Consider the following 20,858-nt stretch of genomic DNA (forward strand, 5'->3'; position numbering starts at 1 on the left):
CTGCCAAGAGTCCATTGCTTAAAATACTTTCCTATTTCGTCTCCATTATTACAATTGTATATAATTGTCTTCGTGTGATCGATTCTAGAAACTTTACCCCCGTATTGGTAATTCCGTCCTCGTGTACACAAATTTAATGTTACCCTTCATTGCTGTTTTTATTTTGCCAAGGGTTAGTGGATTATTTATTCCATGTCCAATTTGGATAGGGTAATGGACGCTTGTTGGCCAGGTGACTCCTGCCTGCTCGTTAAGGTGGATGCCTTGCGGCCTTATTTTCAAATTCTCAAAATACCTGCGACCCGCCACCACACTTTTATAATAGAAAAAACTACTTAATCAGGAAAATCACCAATTGGGTAATTCTAGATGATGCAGATATAACAGTATTCAACATTTTGGTTCTGCGGCTTACTACAACACAAGACCTACAGGTTAGTAACCCAGACCGTCTTCTTAAGGTTTCCCAACGTCAAGAAACTGTCGTACTAAAGTGCCCTTATTACAACCTACCAGAGGACCCAAAACAGAAAACGGGACAGTGCGTCAATTTCGCGAGCCGCTTCCATTTTCTATTACGACAATATTTGCTCTTAAGAAGAGAATGCGTCAAAATACGATGCTGTATTAGGAGGACGGGTTGGGTAGCCCGTCCATAGGTTGCTCTCACACATTCTCACTGTGTTCAACTCCCCGTTGTGTGATTGTTCTTGACCATGGGTCGTGTCAGCGCTGTCTCGTCACCACCAGTTAGTTAATCACCTTCATTCACTAATTGTCTTCGTTTCTCCCTAATCCTTCTTTGACATTTGACATGATTAAATAATCTCCTTTCCCACAGATTCTTTACCTCCTTCATATAATGGTTCATCTGGTAATTTTCCCTCATAATCATTCAAATTCTTTGAGTTTCTCTTCTGTTGGCCTCCCTACCCATATCGCTGTCTTCCAGTCATACTCCACTGTTGGCCTCCCTACCCATATCACTGTCTTCCAGTCATACTCCACTGTTGGCCTCCCTACCCATATCACTGTCTTCCAGTCATACTCCACTGTTGGCCTCCCTACCCATATCGCTGTCTTCCAGTCATACTCCACTGTTGGCCTCCCTACCCAAATCACTGTCTTCCAGTCATACTCCACTGTTGGCCTCCTTACCCATATTGCTGTCTTCCAGTCATACTCCACTGTTGGTCTCCCTACCCATATTGCTGTCTTCCAGTCATACTCCACTGTTGGCCTCCTTACCCAAATCACTGTCTTCCAGTCATACCCCACTGTTGGCCTCCTTACCCATATTGCTGTCTTCCAGTCATACTCCACTGTTGGCCTCCCTACCCATATCGCTGTCTTCCAGTCATACTCCACTGTTGGTCTCCCTACCCATATCGTTGTCTTCCAGTCATACCCCACTGTTGGCCTCCCTACCCATATCGTTGTCTTCCAGTCATACTCCACTGTTGGTCTCCCTACCCATATCGCTGTCTTCCAGTCATACTCCACTGTTGGTCTCCTTACCCCATATCGCTGTCTTCCAGTCATACTTCACTGTTGGCCTCCCTACCCATATCGCTGTCTTCCAGTCATACTTCACTGTTGGCCTCCCTACCCATATCGCTGTCTTCCAGTCATACTCCACTGTTGGTCTTCCTACCCATATCGCTGTCTTCCAGTCATACTCCACTGTTGGCCTCCCTACCCATATCGCTGTCTTCCAGCCATACTCCACTGTTGGTCTACCTACCCATATCGCTGTCTTCCAGTCATACTCCACGGTTGGTCTTCCTACCCATATCGCTGTCTTCCAGTCATACTTCACTGTTGGCCTCCCTACCCATATCGCTGTCTTCCAGTCATACCCCACTGTTGGCCTCCCTACCCATATCGCTGTCTTCCAGTCATACTCCACTGTTGGTCTCCCTACCCATATCACTGTCTTCCAGTCATACTTCACTGTTGGCCTCCCTACCCATATCGCTGTCTTCCAGTCATACCCCACTGTTGGCCTCCCTACCCATATCGCTGTCTTCCAGTCATACTCCACTGTTGGTCTCCCTACCCATATCGCTGTCTTCCAGTCATACCCCACTGTTGGTCTCCCTACCCATATCGCTGTCTTCCAGTCATACTCCACTGTTGGTCTCCCTACCCATATCGCTGTCTTCCAGTCATACTCCACTGTTGGTCTCCCTAACTATATCGCTGTCTTCCAGTCATACCCCACTGTAGGTCTCCCTACCCATATCGCTGTCTTCCAGTTGTTACGTACTCCTAGCAGAATACGGATATAAATTTAAAATAACTTTTTTTATTCTATTATATCATTGCCTGTATATGTACACACATTGTGTTTTTGTAAATTATCGTGTGGTGTGGCAGCATCAGTGGAGACAGGAGCACGGTTGCTTTGCAAACGTCTAATACCTGTTAGATTCGGGAAAGTTGGACCTGTTCAGTTTGGGAGTTCCAGATGTCACTTTTATTTAGTTTAGGTAATTGTTTATTTTCTGCAATTAAACAGGTGGCATTGTACTTATATATTTTGTAAGTAACTATTATCTGTAATTTGCATTCTTGTGTGTTTTGAGAACAAGTGGTTGTTCAATTAGTTTTAAATATTAAAAAGTCCTTAGTTTCCATCCCTCATCCTGGGATGAGGCAGACGGGAGGTGAGAATTTGGGTAGCGACAGAGCGAGAGTTCAGTAGCTTCGAGGGACCAGGAAGAGTAACATGTGGGAGATAAGTCTGTTTATTTCTTCTTGTGCCATATTTTATTATGTTATATTAAGTGAGATGACAATACTTTCGTTTGTTGTATAAGTTAACTTGACCATCTGTGTTTTTATATTATACTGTCTTGAATATATATCTATATAATATTTTGTATCTATTCTTCAGTCCTAAAGGAAGATTTTTATTTATGTGCTCATTACTTATCAAGGGGTTATACTGGTGACCCGCTCTTGAGAACAGCAGTTTTCTCGTATCCCTAGACGTAATTAAAGCTTGGCTGCTGTAGGGTCACGAGCCGTAATGAACGATAGGTAACAAAGAGTTATGGGGGCCTGTGCCAGGAAATATTGTTCCCACTTAACCTTAATTATGCTAATCTAACCTTGCCCTCCTAGGTACCAGTGTGTTAAGTGTCTGTGTGTTTTATAAGAACTATTCCATGTGCCAAGCAAGCTTTCCTGTGTGTCAAGTAACAACGTTTCACGATTTTGAGGTAAGTCATCCTATATATTTTGTTTGTGCAGTGAGGCCAAGCGAATTTTCAGTGTGGTGACAATTTTACAGTGAAGTGTAGTGCAGTGCCATTGTTTTAATTATTGTTGTGAATCAAGTGCCAAGTGTTAGTAACGATGGAGGAGAAAGTTGCAGCGTTGGTGGCTCACCCAGACTTTGAAGGGATTCAGAGCCTGAAAAAGACTGAGTTAATACTAATGGCAAATCAGTTGGATTTGACCGCCAACAATAGAATGGTTAAAGCCCAAATATTGAAAGTCATTGTGACACATTTTGTTGAGAATGGAGAGTTAGAGGAAGAAATTCTAGAGGAGTTAAGAGAGGAGTCGAGTGATCAGATGACGTTAAAGCGTCTTGAGTTAGAAGCGCAAATAGCCAATGCTAAGCTTGAAGCTCAAAAAGAACAGAGAATATTAGAACTTGAAGCTCAAAAAGAACAGAAAATATTAGAGGCTGAAGCTCGTCAAAGAGAGATTGAAGCTCAACAGCAACAGCAAATATTAGAGGCTGAAGCTCGTCAAAGAGAGATTGAAGCTCAACAGCAACAGCAAATATTAGAGGCTGAAGCTCAGCAAAGGGAGCTTGAGACTAGACGTTTAGAAATTGAGGCACAGTTGCAAATAGAAGCCACAAAAAAGCAACAATTAGAGATTCAACAACAAATGGCTGACACTAACTTAAGGCTTGAAACACAGCGTATGGCAGCTGGGCATGGAAATACTAGTAATGTTTCAATAAATAGTGATAATAATCCCATCAGGACGCATAAGTATATAGAGTTACCCAAGTTCAATGAGGAGGATCCTGAGGTTTTCTTTGCACATTTTAATAAAATTGCCATCAGTATGAACTGGCCAAGGGATCAGTGGGTAGCCATTATGCAGTCTCAATTTAAGGGGCGTAGTCAGGAGGTTTTTACATCCCTACCTGGCGCTCATAGCTTTGATTACGAATTTGTAAAGAAAAGCATCTTAAATGCATACCAAATAAATCCAGAGGCACACAGGCAAAAGTTTAGGAACCTAAGGAGGATAAGTGATCAGACAATAGCAGATTTTACTCGTCAGAAGACGAATTTTTGCAACAGATGGTTAAAGTCACTTTCAGTCACTGACTTTGATGCTTTAAAGAATCTTCTTATAATGGAAGAAGTATTGTCATGTCTCCCAGACCAGTTGTCTACTTTTATGGCAGAACAAAAGAATGTAACAGACATTTATGAGCTGTCAAAGCTCGCGGATGAGCATGAGTTGTTGACTAAGGCCCAGTTTACGGCCACTTCACCTAAGTCTAGTCGTAGAGTAAATTATAATGCTCCCCGAACTCCTTATCAGAATCCATCCAGTCCTAGTGCTCCAGTTACTCCCATGAGCTCTTCTCTTACAAAACCTAATCCTGCTACTTCCTTGTCAGGAATGTCAAATAATAATAAGGTTATTTCTAAACCTACAGTTGGTTCTACCAGTGTGTCCACTGTAAGGTCCTGTTCCCATTGTAAGAGAAAAGGCCATGGAATTAATTCATGTTTTATATTGCACCCTGAGTTACGACCAACTGGTCTCATTTATTGCAGAGGTGTGCAAAATAAACTTACTAATAAACATGTAACTGTACACCCCAATTGGGTGAAACAGTATTCACCATATATGTCTTCAGGTGAAGTTTTGTGTATTAATGGGAAGTGGAAGCCAGTGGTTATTCTTCGTGATACAGGTGCTTCCCAAACCATAATTTCATCCAGTATTCTTTCTGATGTTGAAAAGAGAGATACTGGAAAGTTTGTTGTTCTTCAGAGTGTTGCAGGATGTAAAACTGTACCTCTAATAGACATTAATTTCAGATCCACCATTACACCAAGTTTATACACTGTGGGTGTTAGTACACAGTTGCCCATCCCAGGTGTGGATGTTATATTGGGTAATGATGTGGCCATAAATCATGTTGTGGGTGAGATTGATCCCCGTTTGTGTAAACAGCCAGTTGCAGACCATGTTTATTCTGCCTGTGCTGAAGTTAGTTCTATGAATGAACCTGTTGTAGAAGATGGTTTTGTCCATTCTACCTGTGCTGATGTCAGTACTAATATAAATCCAGTTGTCAGTTCTGATGTTGTTACTCAAGCATTTGTTCCAGTAACCAGTACCCCTTCAGTGGAGAAGTGGGATGTGGTTGTTCCAGATTCCTGTGTGGCCGATTTAGTTGTTGAGAGTAAGCCTGATACTATGACTCTGCTTTATTCCAATAAATTGGGAAAGGATGTCCATGTACCATTGTCTTGCCCGCTCACTACGAACGTTGTGCCAGGAGTTGAGAGAAACTTAAAAGCCACGACTCTGTATTCCAGCCAAGTGAATGGTTTAGGACAAGATGTCGGGTTGGCAGAAGTATTCCCGCTCACTCCAAGTTTAGAATCAGTTGTCGAGAGTAAGTCCGTTGTAGAGGCCCAGCCTCACCCTAGTCAAGGTGATATAATAGGGGAGGAGGTCAAACTACCTGTTACTTGCCCGCTCGTTTCAGATTCCCTTAATTTAAGTGCATTGAGTAGAACTGACCCTAAGATTTCAGAGAGAAGCCAGGAGACAGTCTGTACTGTAGATCCAGTTTTGGAGAGTGTGGGAAAGCAGCCTGAGGATCAGCTTCTGTTGAGTAGATGGAGACCCATTGAGCCTCCCTCTTCAGTTGTCTGTGAGGATGTGACCCAGCTTGGTAGTGATATTATTGATTGTGAGCAGACAGTACTCCAAGCAGCTCCAGAAGTCATGGGAGGAAATTTTGGTAAAATCATTAAGAGTGGTAAAGTAGCATTTGGATCTAAGTTGCGGAGTTGTGATTCTTATTCCATGTGGAGTAAGTATTTCTCATTGTGTACATTGAGTCAGAGTGTGTGTAGGATGTTGAAATCTACTTTTATTCTGCAGGAGCCATTTTCTTGTGAAGTAATGGACTGTGGGACATCTTTGTCAAGCCTTGTGGTTGAGCAGAGAGAGTTTACTCAAGTAGGTTGTGCAACCAGTAGTTCTGAGGAAGTGGTGAGTTACGCTAGAGCAGTGTCTCTATATTCAGATCCAGTTAATTTTGATGCACGAGTGATAAAAGTGTATGTTCCACTCAAGTGTGGTGTTGACTTTCAGAGTCATATTGGAGTTGATTTTCAGAGTCATATTGTGGGTGAAGGATTAAATCATACTGGGGAGCAGATGTTTGAGGCTCCAGGTGTGCATTTCAAGTTGGGGGATAAGGTTATCCTACCTAGTGTTAATCATTGTGAAGGGTTTCCGATTGTCCTTGGGTGTTTCCCAGGTAATCTGCTGTGCATCTTCAAGATGTTAAGACCCTTAAACCTCTTGGTTGATTGGTTGTCATCAGACGTAAATCACTTGGGAAGTGATGGTGAGGATTGTAAAGTTTTCGGCATGTTTTATTTAGTCTTTTGGCAGACTAGACGGTTGATGAAAGTGTGTGTTGTGTTCAAGTTCACCATCAGGGGGTGTGAACTTGTCTTCGGAGTTCTGATTGAGATATGGTGCCTAGGCATATGCCTGTTTTCTTTCACTGATCGTTATGACAGAGTTATGAGGCAATTGATTTCTGTGTTCCTTATGGATCATCTGAGTCAGTTCGATCAGGTTGTCTTTGCACTTATCTTGGGTTGTATTTCTTGGTTTGAAGGTCAAAGGTTTGCTAAGTCGGTGTCTTGTGTTTCGGAAGGTTCTATGAATGGGAAAGTTTTATACATAATTGTGAGGTTTAATGCTAATTTCTCTAATTTTAGTATCCATTGGGCGAGAGTATGTGTTCCACAGAGGATCAAGAGTGATGAAGAGCAGATGTCTGTGTCAGAGCATACCCAGGAGAAGTCCCAAATCTACTCAACATCCAGTCAGCTTCAATTAAGCAGTTCAGCTCCAGAAAAAGGGAGAAATGGAAAATGGAGTCTGTCTTGGAAAAATTCACCATGTGGAAAAGGGATCACATGGAAATACGGAACTGATCTTGGAGAAATAGTAGAAACATATGAAAAGCTAAATTGCCATGATAACTGTGTGAAAGCAGCTACCTTTATTGACAATTCTATTCATGCTAATAATGATAATGTTGTAGATAGGAGTGTGAAATATGATCTGCAACAAAGTGAAATAAATGAGATAGTACCTTGGAGAGATAAATTTGCATACTCCAGTGACACATATGTAGAACATAGTCATAAGACTGACATTTCTGAGTTTCCTGTAAGACTATATTTGGAGTGTTTTCATTTTTGTCCAGAAATGTGTTCTTATTACTTTTACATGTTTGGTGTAATTGAGGCCATAAATCTCAAGTGTCATACATTTTACTTTGAAAAAATGCCATTGATCTTCAATCTATTGCATTTTTTTTTCTTGGAGGTGGATGTGTTACGTACTCCTAGCAGAATACGTATATAAATTTAAAATAACTTTTTTTATTCTATTATATCATTGCCTGTATATGTACACACATTGTGTTTTTGTAAATTATCGTGTGGTGTGGCAGCGTCAGTGGAGACAGGAGCACGGTTGCTTTGCAAACGTCTAATACCTGTTAGATTCGGGAAAGTTGGACCTGTTCAGTTTGGGAGTTCCAGATGTCACTTTTATTTAGTTTAGGTAATTGTTTATTTTCTGCAATTAAACAGGTGGCATTGTACTTATATATTTTGTAAGTAACTATTATCTGTAATTTGCATTCTTGTGTGTTTTGAGAACAAGTGGTTGTTCAATTAGTTTTAAATATTAAAAAGTCCTTAGTTTCCATCCCTCATCCTGGGATGAGGCAGACGGGAGGTGAGAATTTGGGTAGCGACAGAGCGAGAGTTCAGTAGCTTCGAGGGACCAGGAAGAGTAACATGTGGGAGATAAGTCTGTTTATTTCTTCTTGTGCCATATTTTATTATGTTATATTAAGTGAGATGACAATACTTTCGTTTGTTGTATAAGTTAACTTGACCATCTGTGTTTTTATATTATACTGTCTTGAATATATATCTATATAATATTTTGTATCTATTCTTCAGTCCTAAAGGAAGATTTTTATTTATGTGCTCATTACTTATCAAGGGGTTATACTGGTGACCCGCTCTTGAGAACAGCAGTTTTCTCGTATCCCTAGACGTAATTAAAGCTTGGATGCTGTAGGGTCATGAGCCGTAACGAACGATAGGTAACACCAGTCATACTCCACTGTTGGTCTCCCTACCCATATCGCTGTCTTCCAGTCATACTCCACTGATGGTCTCCCTAACCATATCGCTGTCTTCCAGTCATACTCCACTGTTGGTCTCCCTACCCATATCGCTGTCTTCCAGTCATACCCCACTGTTGGTCTCCCTACCCATATCGCTGTCTTCCAGTCATACTCCACTGTTGGTCTCCCTACCCATATCGCTGTCTTCCAGTCATACTCCACTGTTGGTCTCCCTACCCATATCGCTGTCTTCCAGTCATACTCCACTGATGGTCTCCCTAACCATATCGCTGTCTTCCAGTCATACCCCACTGTTGGTCTCCCTACCCATATCGCTGTCTTCAGTCATACCCCACTGTTGGTCTCCCTACCCATATCGCTGTCTTCCAGTCATACTTCACTGTTGGCCTCCCTACCCATATCGCTGTCTTCCAGTCATACCCCACTGTTGGTCTCCCTACCCATATCGCTGTCTTCCAGTCATACTTCACTGTTGGCCTCCCTACCCATATCGCTGTCTTCCAGTCATACCCCACTGTTGGTCTCCCTACCCATATCGCTGTCTTCCAGTCATACTCCACTGTTGGTCTCCCTACCCATATCGCTGTCTTCCAGTCATACTTCACTGTTGGCCTCCCTACCCATATCGCTGTCTTCCAGTCATACTCCACTGTTGGCCTCCCTACCCATATCGCTGTCTTTGTCGGAAAATCCGACACCATTTAATAATATCATACAGGCAGATAATATTGCTGTGTTGTATAAACAAGTTAACCCATAGAAAATGTAACTTGTAGTGGAATTTCCGTCTATAGAAAATGGGATATCATTACCACATACTATTATAAATTCACCACCTATTATGGTGGGAATTATTCTTAAATACATTAGTCTTTGGACTTTACCATCATAAAACATCTCATATAAATTAACTTAATTATCAATTTTAAAATAGAGTAAATGTGACCCTTCTATAACTTACTGACATCTGGACAATGTAGGCCAGTAGCATCAGTGAGGAGGGGGTGGTCAGCCATTGTTATTGTTTAAGACCACAGAGTCGTGGAGCGAATTACGGCTCCTATAAATTCTCTTGGACGAAGTGTTATGGAAGATCAGAGTAGTGATCTGCCATCATCAACACGCTGTCATCAATCTCAAGGGAAGTGTCTTTCCGAAACCCGTTTATCTAATCATTTTTGGCCATTAATGTCAGTAGATAGGGCTTACCGGTTAGAACACGAATGATCGACTCAAACAAGGTAATTAAGCCTAGGTCTTTATGGTTCCTTGTACAGTGTTTTCTCTGATATAGCTGTCATATATTAGGATTCTGGCTTCTTAGCTAGCGCCCTTTTGACAGGTCAAGACGAGGAAGCATGCTTTGTGTACCAGTTACTGGGTGATGGAAGCTACCTCAAAGAGGATAATTCGGTGTCTACATCCTGGTTATACCTGGTGGACTAAGGCCTGCTGTACAATAAGATAAGGAACCTCTTTAATGTTTAACAATATATGTAGTTTAATACTGTAGTTTGATTGGCTGCATATATATAAATTCAATATGAACCCCCCCTAATGTGTAGAGGATCAATTTGTGAGATTATTGCAGAAATACAGTCCACTTATCATCATACCAATTGCTATCGAAGTATATAAATTAACGTAAATATAAGTTCATATAAATTAAATAAATATAAATCTCACAGGTCGGTTCCCACATTATTTGGTCATCTTCGAACCGGATGACAGATTATTGGTCTTATGAACCCACATTATTGGTCATCTGCGAGTCGGATGACAGATTATTTGGTCATCTTAGTACCGGATGAACCAGTTAACCAGTGGATTCATTAAATATACTAGTGCAGTGTGATTTATACAAAGCCAGCAGTCAAAGACGGTGGCGTTGCCTCGTGCGAGTTCACGAGCCGCACTCAGTTCAGTTCAGCCTCATCAGCGGTTTCATGCACACCCACAGATTTGGTGGCGTGTTATTCTGTGAAATGACAGCGCTAATATTGAAGCCAGCCAAATTAGTGGCTGTGTCTTCGCAAGATTGTTCACGGATTTTGTGGTGTTAATTTCGCGAGAGATTATCCACGAATTTTGTGGAGTTTATTTCGCGAGGTCACTAATAATATTTAATACTTCTTGATAATATTAGAAGTTTCATAGAGGCTAATTAAGAGGCTATTATCAATAATTGTGTATATTATTTCTCCAAAATAGAGAATTATTTAATATATTGCACTAGTGTTCTCACTATAATATTTACTAATTGCCAACCCACAACAGGGTAGGATATTACCATTGACTAGTTGAACTATTATTGTTCATCCTAGTCCCATTACCATAGTCAAGTTGTACTATATTAAACAACCTAGCACCATTAATGAATGGTATAGACCCTATTTTGGGTGTAAATTTTATCAACTCGAGTTGAGTTGTGTATATATAATAATTTACTTATGATCATTACACCTTTGAGTGATTAATTAGTGTCTATACCATCCTAGGGTGATATAGAAGAGCTAACCTAAAGGTACTTCCATGACACTGGTTTATCACTCAAGTCATTAGTGTGTATGATTGTATATATATAATGTGTATTAATTTTAAGTGCTAACCTCTAGTAGAGTTAGGATTACAGCCTAGTGAGTGCAGAAATTTTACCCTAGGCTACCATCAGTGCTTGTTCAGTATTATGAGCGACCTAAGTACAAGTCCCACAAGGCTTCACCAACTAGCCAGTATGGATAATGCAGGGAGAATGAAAAGAACCCTTGCAGGTCTTAAAGGCCACTTAACAAGACAGATCAAGAAATGTGAAGATTTGTCACAACAATCTCAAGTTGATTATGCTGACCTGGAAAGCTATTATCAAGCAGCTGCAGGTAAATTTGAGCAAATCAAATGCCAAATAGCTCTCCTTGTGGGGACAGACTACTACCATCAATTCATTGGTAGCCCTACTAAATATCAGGGCATAATCATGTTAATTTTAAATTCTGCAGGAGGTAAATTGCTCTCAGGCCCAGTATCAAGCCTGAGGAGACCTATGGATGCAGATAAACAATACCAATAGAAATCTAAATTTGTCAGCTGATTATATTTCTCCAGTAGCATTATAGTAAGGAGATTACAGCTGACTATACCAACAGAGGTTGATGTTAGTATCATCATTTAAAGCTGAAGATGAGTTCATGAGGCCTCAGTGGCAAATCAGTGAACAGTAGCCTAAACAGCTACAAGTCACTGCGCCCAATGTCACTGAACCCATTGCAGTCTCAGAACCATACTTTACTTTAATGATGAGCTATTCAATCTTTTGAATCAATTAACTAAATTAAACCCCAATAAATCTGATGACTGATTTGATACATTTATTATTTAATCAAAATGTATTCCATGGGCCCTCAGTGTTTATATATCAGTGACCAGTTACCTGAACAAACTTCAAGTTATATCGAATGTCACTGATCTCACTGCAGTCCCTGAATCATACTTGACTGTAGTACTTGATCACATTCAGTCTTCTGGGTTAAATAATATGTAATTAGGCTTGAATTTTAGCCTTTCAAGAGTTAACAGGGAAATGAAATCGCATTTTTTTTTTTTTTTTTTTTTTTTTTTTTTTTTTTTTTTTTTATTATTATTTTCTACCACAGACGTGGCCACACATTTACAATGGCAACCAGCATATATACATTTTCTTCTGTCCTCCATGGACAGGGTTAGAGAAGTGTTAAACATACAGTTCAAGGGTTTATTGAACACTCAACCACAGAAGGTGATTCGGTGCTTTTAAAATGCTAAGCTAACCTACATACGTAAATACAAAGATACACAGATTTACGTACGCTCTACATAAAGTATTAGATGTGTCTTTTACATAGTGTCATTAATGTACATTCACAAAGGTGAAATGTAATTCTGATCAGCTTCCATATTTGCTTTATACCCATACATATACATACACACACACACATACACATACATATATACACACATACATGCATTCACATACATTTGTCTCATTTACCCTGACAGGGTGAGGTAGCTGATAAAGAAACTAGTGTGCAATTAAGCACTTAATCACTGAAGGTGATGAAGGTGCTTTTACAAGCTCAGGTTATATAGTTACATCACATACATACATTGTATGATTGATACATTACATGGTCAATTTTGGATACAAGTCCAATATATCATCAAGTGTTCCAGTACTCATATAGTAACTACAGAGTTCAGCATACCTTAGCCCAGGAGGGCGAAAGTCAGTCAGTATGGGACATTCTACAATATAATGTTCAAGAGAGTGCATGTTTTCTCTTTCACAAAGTTGACACATTGTGTACTCGATATTTGGGTTTTGAGAAAGCTGCCAGATACGTCTATATCCCAGGCGTATTCTGGCCACTATAACATCACATTGCCGGGTTCTTGTTCTATTAGTCCCATATGTGAATGTCTCCTCACGATATCTATCATAATATTTAATGCTACAACTTTCAGGTCTTTGAGAATTTGTTAGGTCGGTGAGATTTTCATTAGATATTTGTTTAAGTATTCTCTTTGTCACTGCTAATGAAACACCCATATCAATTTCTACCACGCATTAGACTTCTAACCCCTGTAACTCTACTACGGGACATCCGTCCTGTGCGAACAGACGCACAAATGTGTGATTACTAACTACTAACATCAAATTAATCCAATAATTCGAAGGAGGAGTATCGGTGTTCGTCTGTTCTAAATAGGACTTCGACCCGTGAGCAGCCCCCGGGGAATTATGTCGGAAAATCGGACACCATTTAATAATATCATACAGGCAGATAATATTGCTGTGTTGTATAAACAAGTTAACCCATAGAAAATGTAACTTGTAGTGGAATTTCCGTCTATAGAAAATGGGATATCATTACCACATACTATTATAAATTCACCACCTATTATGGTGGGAATTATTCTTAAATACATTAGTCTTTGGACTTTACCATCATAAAACATCTCATATAAATTAACTTAATTATCAATATTAAAATAGAGTAAATGTGACCCTTCTATAACTTACTGACATCTGGACAATGTAGGCCAGTAGCGTCAGTGAGGAGGGGGTGGTCAGCCATTGTTATTGTTTAAGACCACAGAGTCCTGGAGTGAATTACGGCTCCTATAAATTCTCTTGGACAAAGTGTTATGGAAGATCAGAGTAGTGATCTGCCATCATCAACACGCTGTCATCAATCTCAAGGGAAGTGTCTTTCCGAAACCCGTTTATCTAATCATTTTTGGCCATTAATGTCAGTAGATAGGGCTTACCGGTTAGAACACGAATGATCGACTCAAACAAGGTAATTAAGCCTAGGTCTTTATGGTTCCTTGTACAGTGTTTTCTCTGATATAGCTGTCATATATTAGGATTCTGGCTTCTTAGCTAGCGCCCTTTTGACAGGTCAAGACGAGGAAGCATGCTTTGTGTACCAGTTACTGGGTGATGGAAGCTACCTCAAAGAGGATAATTCGGTGTCTACATCCTGGTTATACCTGGTGGACTAAGGCCTGCTGTACAATAAGATAAGGAACCTCTTCAATGTTTAGCAATATATGTAGTTTAATACTGTAGTTTGATTGGCTGCATATATATAAATTCAATATGAACCCCCCCTAATGTGTAGAGGATCGATTTGTGAGATTATTGCAGAAATACAGTACACTTATCATCATACCAATTGCTATCGAAGTATATAAATTACGTAAATATAAATTCATATAAATTAAATAAATATAAATCTCACAGCTCGGTTCCCACAGTCTTCCAGTCATACTCCACTGTTGGTCTCCCTACCCATATCGCTGTCTTCCAGTCATACTCCACTGTTGGTCTCCCTACTCATATCGCTGTCTTCCAGTCATACCCCACTGTTGGTCTCCCTACCCATATCGCTGTCTTCCAGTCATACTCCACTGTTGGTCTCCCTACCCATATCGCTGTCTTCCAGTCATTCTCCACTGTTGGTCTCCCTACCCATATCGCTGTCTTCCAGTCATACTCCACTGTTGGTCTCCCTACCCATATCGCTGTCTTCCAGTCATACTTCACTGTTGGCCTCCCTACCCATATCCCTGTCTTCCAGTCATACTCCACTGTTGGCCTTCCTACCCATATCGCTGTCTTCCAGTCATACTCCAATGTTGGCCTACTTATTCTCCTACTTCCTTGAAGGCAGCCACTTGGAGCTTATCATTCCTGTCAAAGCTGCTGTTAAGGCATCTTTGATCTTTTTCAGTCCCTTAGCCTTCCTTTTCTCCTATGTACGACTATCCTCCAATTGTTTTTCCAAGGAAGCAATCTCTGCTTGCATCCATCTTATCATCTCCTCCCTTTGTGTTCTCTTCTTTTCCATGTCTCCTATTAGTGCTTCTAAGTATTCCTTCAAACTTATTATGGCATTGACATTTTTCGGCTCAAATGATGATAAAATATTCTCTTCAGACATGTTTATCACTTTTGTATATTTTTTTCTGGCAATTTGTTGTTCCGTCACTAGTAGTTCCCCTCACTTTATTTCCTAATTGTTTTAGCTTTATCTTGCTTTCTTTATGAGTGTGTGTAAAATTATATTTACTATTTTTACTATTTGGGGCTGCAGAATCGAGCTACTAGCTCTTGGACACCGCCTTTCTAACTAATCTGTTTTTCCTCTATTATATCTGCTACATATATTTCTCTCTAACACTTACACACATATCCCCAGGAAGCAGCCCGTAGCAGCTGTCTAACTTCTAGGAAGGTATTTACTGCTAGGTGAACAGGCCATCAGGGTGAAAGAAACTTTGCCCATTTGTTTCCGACTCCGCCGGAAATGTACCTGGGCCATTAGCACTACGAGCACCGAGCGCTATCCACTTAGCCACGAGGGGTGTGTACTCACCTAGTTGTACTTAAGGGGGTTGAGGGAGGGAATTATCAGGAGAAAACGCAAAGCCATCACGACTATATAATACTGGGAAGAGGTGAGGATAAGGATTTGGGATGGAACTGGGAGGGAAGGAATGGTGTCCAACCATTGAGCGGTCAGGGATTGAACACCGACCAGCATGAAGCGAAACCGTCGCTCTACCATCCAGCCTCAGTGGTTCGGCTTGCGGGGGAATGAGCTTTAAGCTCTCAACCGTCAATCTGCTGATATACAGATTCTTGAGCTTCTCGAACTCTATCATATCTACGTTTGAAATTGTGTATGGAGCCAGCCTCCACCACATCACTTCCTAGTGCATTCCATTTACTAACTACTCTGAGACTAAAAAAGTTATTTCTAATGTCACCTGTATTCCCCTTGCACGTGTACCATCCGTGTTAAATAATCCATCCTGGTGTATGCTGTCATTTCCCTCTGACAGTTGTGTATATGGCGATCATGTCTCCCTGAGCTCTCCTGCCTTCAGGTGCAGTTTACGCAGCCTTTCTTCGTAACACATGACTCTTTGTTCCAGGACAAGACTAGTGGAATACCTCTGAACTTTTTCCAGCTTCGTCTTGTGCTTGACAAGGTAGGGGCTCCATGCTGGGGCTGCATACTCCAGAATTGGTCTAACATATGTGGTATTCACGGTTTTGAAGGATTCCTTACACAGGTTTCAGAAGGCAGTTCTGATGTTAGCCAGCCTCGCATACGCCGCTGATGTTATTCTTTTGATGTGGGCTTCAAGATACTTTCTCTCTGTCCGTTTCGTGATGGTCTTCATCCCTCATTCGGTGTTTGTCCGGCCTCCTATTTCATCCGCCTAATTTCATTACCATACATTTACGTGGATTGAACTTTAGTAGCCTTATGTTGGACTATTCTTTCCGTTTGTCTAGGTCATCTTGTCGTCTTGTACTTTCTTACTCTGTCTTAATCCTCCTCATAATTTTTGCATCGTCAGCAAACATTAAGTGGAACGAGTCTATTCCTTCTGGGAGATAATTTACATATTTCAGAAACAGTATAGGTCCAAGGACAGATCCCTATGGGATTCCACTGGTTACGCCTCGCCACTTTGAGACCTCACTCCTCACAGTGACTTGCTGTGTTCTGTTGCTAAGGTACTCCCTTATCCAATTGAGTAACTTACCTTTCCCTCTTGCCTGCATCTCCAGCTTGTGAACTAGTTTTTTATGTGGTACTCAGTCAGAGACTTTATGGTAATCCAAAAATATGCAGTCTGCCCATCCCTCTTTCTTGTCTGATTTTTGTTGCCTGGTCATAGAATTCAATTATTCCAGTGAGGCATGATTTGTCATCCCTGAACCCATGTTGATATTGTGTTACAAAGTTCTTTTGCTCCAAATGTTCCACTAGTTTTTTTGCGCAATCTTCTCCATCAAGACACTGGCCTGTAGTTCCGCGCCTCCTGTTTATCATCCATCTTGTATATTGGAACTACATTAGCCATCTTCAAAAAAATTTTGAGCAGTTCACCTGTTACTAGTAATTTGTTATACACCATAGAGAGTGGCAGGCACAGTGCTTCTGCTCCTTCCTTTAGTATCCAAGGGTAGATTCCATCTGAGCTTATAGTCTTTGTCACATCCAACTTTAGCAAAAGCTTCCTTACTTCCCCACTGGTAATCCCAAACTCCTCTACTAGTGTCTGGTTAGATATTTCTAACTATTATTGCTCTAATGTGAAGACCTACTAGAATTTCTTACTGAGTTGCCCACACTCTTCCTTGTCGTTTGTAGTGAATCTGTCTGCCCCTATCCTCAGTTTTAGGACCTGTTCCTTCATTGTAGCTTTCCTCCCGATGTGGCTGTGCAGCAATTTAGGTTGAGTCTTTGCCTTGCTTTCTATGTCATTTCCGTATTGTCTTTCTGCCTCTCTTCTCACAATGACGTATCCATTCCTGGCACTCTGGTATCTTTCTCTGCTCTTTAGTGTTCTGTTATTTTTATTGTTTCTCCACGCCCTTGTTCTTTGTTGCTTTGCTAACTTACTTCTCAGATTAATCCATGGGGTTTTTCGTCTGCATTTCGTTTCTTTCCGGGACAAACTTGTCTGCTGCCTCCTTACATTTCTACGTGATGTAGTGCATCATGTCTTAGGTCATCTTTCCTTTAAGCTCTGTTTCCCATGTTATATCTGTTAGGAATTTTCTTATATCCTCACAGTTTCTCTTTCGGAATGCCGTCCTTTTGTTTTCTGATACCTTCCTTGAGTACATTAACCCTACTTCGACACTCAAACATCAGTACACTGTGATCACTCAGTCCCACGAGGGCTTCGAAACCGATTTTCCTTATATCGGAGTCGTTCAGAATGAAGACTAGTTCGAGTCTCGCTGGTTCATCATTGCCTCTCATTCTTGTGGATCCCCTAACATGCTGACTCAAAGCTTCTTGTCGCCACTTCTAATAGTTTAGCTCTTCAAGGTTTCCTCTCTTCCATGCGGTTTCTTCTTCTACCAGTCACTTCTTCTGTGATTGAAGTCCCCCCATGATGAGTTGATGGGATCAATTTCTACATGCAGCAGAGGCTGCCCACTCAATTATATTGTTAACTGCCACGTTGTTTCTGTCATACTCTTGTCTGGGTCTTTTATCATTCATTTCGTGGAGGGCTATATATCGCTGCTACTAATATTCTTGGTCGTCCCATCATCATGGTGCATATTATGTAGTCTCTGATCCCCTTGCCGCCTGGAATAACTATCTCCTCGAAACTCTCCTTCCCTCCCTCCTTCTCTTTGTATATTACAATGTAGTCCTGGGGAAACCCGCATTCTTTATGATTCCTGGGAGTTTTGTTTCCGTGAGTCCAGTTACAGGTGGGTTCACTTCTTGTGCTCTTTCCCTAAGTTCACTTGCCTTGCATCTATGTTGAATCACGTCTATGTTCGAGTACATTACTGAGAAGCTGACTCTTCTGTCCATCCTCGGTTTACTTTGATTCCACTGGAGTGCAGGAAAAGGGAAGGACTGGGATAGGAGGGCCTAGTAAGGGGGACCTGGGGAATCTGAGGTGTGAAAGGCTTTAAGGATCTGGTACAGGGAGGCTAGGAGGGTCTGGGATGGTATGTGTGAGAGAGTATGGGGCTGATGGTCAATTAGGGCATGGGATGAAGCAACCTGGAAGGGGACATGTGATGGAGGAGGAGGGAGGTCAGAGGTTGGAGAATGAAGGGTAGCCTGGGATGGGGGGGGGGGGGAGTTAATGGGAGGAGCCTTGGAGTGGGAGTGAATTGGAGATGCCTGGGGTGGGAGGGGCCGGGGATCAGTGTACTCACCTAGTTGTGCTTGCCGGGGTTGAGCTTTGGTCCCGCCTCTCAACTATCAACCAACTGGTGTACAGATTCCTGAGCCTACTGGGCTCTATCAAATCTACATTTGAAACTGTGTATTGTGTTGATCTCCACCACATTACTGCTTAATGCCTTCCATTTGTTTACTTCTTTGACATTGAAAAAAATGTTTCCAATTTCTCTGTGGCTTATTTGGGTACTAAGTCTCCACCAGTGTCCCCTTGTTCATGTTCTACAGTGCTAAACAGTATGTATTTGTCCAACCTGTCAATTCCCGGAGAATTGTTTAGGTGTTTATCATGACTCCCCATACTCTTCTGTCTTCCAGGGAGGTGAGGGTTAGCTCCGTTAGCCTTTCCTCGTAGCTCATACCTCTCAGTTCTGGGACTAGTCTGGTAGTATACCTCTGTATCTTCTCTAAATTTGTCTTGCTTTTAAGAAGGTATGTACTCTACTCTGCAGCTGCATACTCCAGGATTGGTCTGACATAAGTGGTATACAAGTTCCTGGACGATCCCTTTCACATGTTTCTAAAGACAGTTTTTATGTTGGCCAATCTAGCATATGCTGCTGCTGATATCCTTTAGATGTGGGCCTCTGGAAAGAAGTTTGTTGTGATATCCACCCCCAGATTTTTCTCTCTAATTTGACTTTTGCAGGTTTTCACCACCAAGATTGTACCTTGTGTTCAGCCTTGTGCTCCCTTCGCCTAATTTCATACCTTTACACTACGAGAGTTGAGTTTTAGTAGCCATTTATTGGATCATTCTTTCAGTTTTTATAGGTCATCTTGTAGCCTCTTGCGATGTGTCTGTGTACTCACCTATTTGTACTCACCTATTTGTGCTTGCGGGGGTTGAGCTCTGGCTCTTTGCTCCCGTCTCTCAACTGTCAATCAATGGGTGTACAGGTTCCAAAGCCTATTGGGCTCTATGATATCTACACTTGAAACTGTGTATGGAGTCAGCCTCTACCACATCACTTCCTAATGCATTCCATTTATTAACCACTCTGACACTAAAAACGTTCCTTCTAATATCTCTGAGGCTCATTTGGGCACTCAGTTTCCACCTGTGTCCCCTTGTGCGTGTTCCACCCGCGCTAAAGAGTTTGTTTTTGTCCACCCTGTCAATTTCCCTGAGAATTTTGTAGGTGGTTGTCATGTCTCCCCCTTACACTTCTGTTTTCCAGGGTTGTGAGGTTCAGCTCCCTTATCCTTTCCTCGTAACTCATTCCTCTCTGTTCCGGGACCAGTCTGGTGCATACCTCTGAATCTTCTCTAACTTCGTCTTTTGTATAACTAGGTATGGACTCCAGGCTGGAGCTGCATACTCCAGGATTGGTCTTACATAAGTGGTATACAGGGTCCTGAACGATTCCTTACACAAGTTACAAAAGTCTGTGTGTGTGTGTGTGTGTGTGTGTGTGTGTGTACTCACCTAATTGTACTCATCTAATTGTGCTTGCGGGGGTTGAGCTCTGGCTCTTTGGTCCCGCCTCTCAATCGTCAATCAACAGGTGTACAGGTTCCAGGACCTATTGGGCTCTATCATATCTACACTTGAAACTGTGTATGGAGTCTGCCTCCACCACATCACTTCCTAATGCATTCCATTTGTCAACCATTCTGACACTAAAAAAGTTCTTTCTAATATCTCTGTGACTCATTTGGGCACTCAGTTTCCACCTGTGTCCCCTAGTGCGTGTGCCCTTTGTGTTAAATAGACTGTCTTGATCTACCCTATCAATTCCCTTGAGAATCTTGAATGTGGTGATCATGTCCCCCCCTAACTCTTCTGTCTTCCAGCGAAGTGACGTTTAATTCCCGTAGTCTCTCCTCGTAGCTCATACCTCTCAGCTCGGGTACTAGTCTGGTGGCAAACCTTTGAACCTTTTCCAGTTTAGTCTTATCCTTGACTAGATATGGACTCCATGCCTGAGCTGCATACACCAGGATTGGCCTGACATATGTGGTATGCAAAGTTCTGAATGGTTCCTTACACAAGTTTCTGAATGCCGTTCTTATGTTGGCCAGTCTGGCATATGCCGTTGATGTTATCCTCTTGATATGGGCTGCAGGAGACAGGTCTGGCATGATATCAACCCCCAAGTCTTTTT

This window comes from Procambarus clarkii, chromosome 54 (assembly GCF_040958095.1).
Source record: "Procambarus clarkii isolate CNS0578487 chromosome 54, FALCON_Pclarkii_2.0, whole genome shotgun sequence".
Taxonomy (NCBI): Eukaryota; Metazoa; Arthropoda; class Malacostraca; order Decapoda; family Cambaridae; genus Procambarus; species Procambarus clarkii.